Genomic DNA, 3837 nt, shown 5'->3' with positions numbered 1-3837 from the left:
AAAATCCCACTAGACTGCTCATGATGTACCGTAAATACTTACCATTCTGTTAGTCTGGCTCTAGGAAAACCAGTTGCACTTGACACAATAATCAGTTGACCCTGAGAACATGGTTCCTTTAAAATCTTCAGGCTGTAGTGGAAAGACTGTAGTGGAAAAACCTCTGGGTCCAGCCCCTAGGATGTTGTGACTCAGTCCCTAGGATAAAGGTTTCACCAAATTCAGAAGTAGAATCATGGTTAGAATGAAACTACTTCATCCCTAAATATTACTGGTCTCTCTGTTCTTAAAAGGGACTCCAGCACTAGGAAAACCAAGAACAATAGGGAGCTTGTGCCCAAAGCAGGGAACCAAGGGAAAGATACTTATACAGCAAAATTTTTTGAGTATTATTTTCCTCATTATATAAGCAACATAAATGATATATGCCCACTGAGGAAATTTTGGAAATGAAGAAAGACATGATTCCATCTACCCATAGCATTATGGTATAAATCCTACAAGCCCTTTGTATATTTAACAAAATGGAAGTGTATCACATGTAGTTTTTTAAAAAAATATTTTATTTATTTATTTGATAGAGAGAGATTACAAGTAGGCAGAGAGGCAGGCAGAGAGAGAGGGAAGAAACAGACTCCCTGCTGAGCAGAGAGCCCGATGCGGGGCTCGATCCCAGGACCCTGAGATCATGACCTGAGCCGAAGGCAGAGGCTTTAACCCACTGAACCACCCAGGCGCCCCTATCACATGTAGTTTTATGACTGGATTTTTGCACTTTACAATAAACCATGAATGTAGCTAGTCTAATCAGAAAGTCTCAAACTCAGCTTTGCGTAGTGGCAGTATCGTAGCCAATGAGGTTTATCTGAGGCGCGATTATTGCTAATTGAAAACTTTTCCCAGAAAGTCTCAAACTCATCAGGGTATAAACATGGAATATTTTTACTTTTCTAATCACTGTTGCTACTGTGCTCTGTCAAATTTCCTCCTCCCACTGGGGAGAAGACACCCCTGACAACAGTTCAATCTAATTCTGTAAATTGCAGTCATCTGCAGTTATTAAAACACTTTCATTTTGGTTATTAAGCCTAATATTTCCATTTAAAATTTTTTAATCTCATATTTGATTGATTCAAACCTCTCTTTAGATCTCCTCTCCCCAAGGGGTTGACTAGACTTGCAGTTTGTACTGGAAAGGACAGAAGGGGCAGAGGGCATAGTCTGTTTTTTCTCATGTATCCCCTCTCTCTTCCCTGCCCTGGCCCCTCCTGTATAGGGATGTGCAGGAAAGAAAAGGGAAAAGAGATACCCCTTTTATGTAACTGCAAGTTGCTGCCCCTTCCTGTTGGCCTGTTGGTTAGCACCACTGTTCTAGATCTTTGTCACTGGTCTATATAGATGACGGGGGACTCAACAAGTCTTACGGATGAGATGGCTGTCCTCATGGTACTCCTTTCTACCTCCTACCTCATCTTATGTACTATGTTCGTATACCTTCCATGGCCTTCCATGGTCTTCCTTGTGGGCCCTGAACGTCTGGCCCTAAACTATCTCCCAAATGCAAGGAGCTAGTTCTTGTCCCCTCATCATTTATAAACATCATGGATAAGTCCTCAACATTTATAAGCCATCCTCTTGGGAACTACCCACCCCCTTTTTAGCTTGAAGATGATACATTGCATTTTCTCCATTTCTTCTTCCATGGACACATTAAGAGCGGATATACTCTTCACAAACACTATACTCCCTAAAAAGGTGACTTTATTTTATATCTCCATGATAAAAAGCCAATATATCAGTTCCACTTTTCTTGATATTTAATTATTTTGTTTTCAATCGCTCTCTTTCAATTGCTGTAAGCTACACTGTTCTCAAGGCTCTATCAGTGCCATCCTATTACGATGGCAATTTACAACATCTTTTCACGGCTGTGCTTCATCCTGTCTTATGGATCATAATATTATCAAAAATTCAGTTGCCTCTATTTTTATATTATAAACAGTGCTATAATGAACATCTTTGTTTATATTTTATATCATTTTCTTAGGATTATAGCTAACAATTACTACTTATGTGCTGGCAATTTGTTAAGGACTTTACAAACTTTATATTATTTTGTCCTCACAGGATATAGGTAGTATGGCTAGACTGATAGACATACAGAGTTCATTCATTTATGCTACAATGATATCGAGCTCCTATAAATGTCAGGCACTGTTCCCAGTGTTCTCATTCATTTCTACTTGCCCTGACCATGGTGCACTGCCCCAACCCTGAAATTTGCCATGTGGGAGTAGTGGCTGCATGGGAGCAGAGAAGGGCAACCTCCCCATGCAGGCCGAGTAAATCCCTAGGACACCAACACACTAGACTCAGGCCCCAGGTTCTCCCTTTTTTCCAAGAACAGAGTAAAAAGTACGGGCTATGTCAGAAGTCATCAGGACGAGGTCCAGTGCCTCCTTGTGTTGTGTCAAGGCCCTTGAAGAGTCAGAGAAGTATAAGCATTTCCAAGGTCCTGAAAATAGCAGCAATCACTGTTCATGCACACAAAAAAGGATTAATGACCTTGTGTTTGGTCATCACTCAATCTTCCAAAGGGTCAGCAAGACAAATCTTTAGCCAGAGGTAGAGCTTTATTTTTAGGTAGAGAAGGATCAGGATAGAGCTTTATCTCCCAATCACTGTTTAAGTGAAGAAGGAAACTGAGTTTTGGACTTTCCTTCCTCTCTCCTGTCCCTAGGACAAGATAATCTGAAGCTGTAGAGGTGGCATCTGTGTCATCGGAGGTGTGACCCATAGTTCCTGGGGGAGGGTGCGTGGGAAAGGGCCTTTAGGGCGTCTGAATCCTTGGAAGTCTGGTTAGCGTCAGGTTGGTCACAGGTGTGGCTGAGGGGAGACAGAGTGGGAGGGATGGATTATGTCGTAGATGTTGTGGGTGATCTCTCTTTCCTCTCTACCCAACACCCATGGAAAGCAGCAAGACTGGGATAAAAAGCAGATGTCATAGTAGTTGACAACTTGGGTTTATAGTCCTATGGCCTCAAGTTTGAATTTCACACCCCCTCTGCATATCACTTAGACTGGCATGTGGCTCTAAGGAAGAGAAAACAGAATGACCATGGGTTAATCGGGGTTAATTTTTACTCACCTAAGTCCAGAGGAAGGTGGTGCTAGGCTGCTGAACCCCCTCAGGAATGGCCTTTGGTTCCTTCCATCTTCCTGATTTGGCTTCTTAACACACAGTTTTCATTCTTGGGTTTGCAAAGTAGAAGCTGCAACTCCAGCCTTCACGTCCATGTTTCCAGCAGGAAGAATGGGTGAGGGCGTGTCTCTTTAGCAACTGCTTCTGGGAAATTCACCTAGGAACTTTGACTTACAGCTTATGGACCAGACTCTCCCATTGCAAGGGAAAGTAAGAAAGATGACATTCTAGCTTTCTACTTTCATAGAGGAAGGCAAGGGAGAAGCTGGTTGTAAATGCCTCATTATCGGTGTGACCTATAGCATCACTTCTGTTCATGCATCTGTAAAATAGGACCATGTTGTCCATCTCGTATGGTTGTTTTGAGGGATTAATTGAGATAATGTGTGGCAAGTCCTTATTGCAGTTTCTGGCATGTCATAAGTTCTCTATAAACCTTTAAAAGAAAGAAGCAACGTGCTAGACCTTTGTTCATAGAGCATGGAGAGAAAGAAATATACAATTCAGAATGGGGTCATAGCCTCTCACTGTAGAATTTCTCACCTAGCTGAGAACTCAGCTGAATTCTGGGAACTTGTATTGATAACATCTCCTGATGACAACTGGCAAGGTTCAAGAGGCTACAGCAATGCCGG

At 42.1% G+C, this 3837-nt stretch overlaps 1 pseudogene; it reads left to right on the top strand.

Moving 5' to 3' along the window:
- Positions 1 to 825: 825 nt before the first annotated feature.
- Positions 826 to 955, top strand: LOC131810747 (U4 spliceosomal RNA; annotated as a pseudogene).
- The last annotated feature ends 2882 nt before the right edge of the window (positions 956 to 3837 follow it).

This window comes from Mustela lutreola, chromosome 10 (genome assembly GCF_030435805.1).
Source record: "Mustela lutreola isolate mMusLut2 chromosome 10, mMusLut2.pri, whole genome shotgun sequence".
NCBI lineage: Eukaryota > Metazoa > Chordata > Mammalia > Carnivora > Mustelidae > Mustela > Mustela lutreola.
Note: the sequence above shows the minus strand (reverse complement) of the source record. Positions and strands in the feature narration are given on the sequence as shown.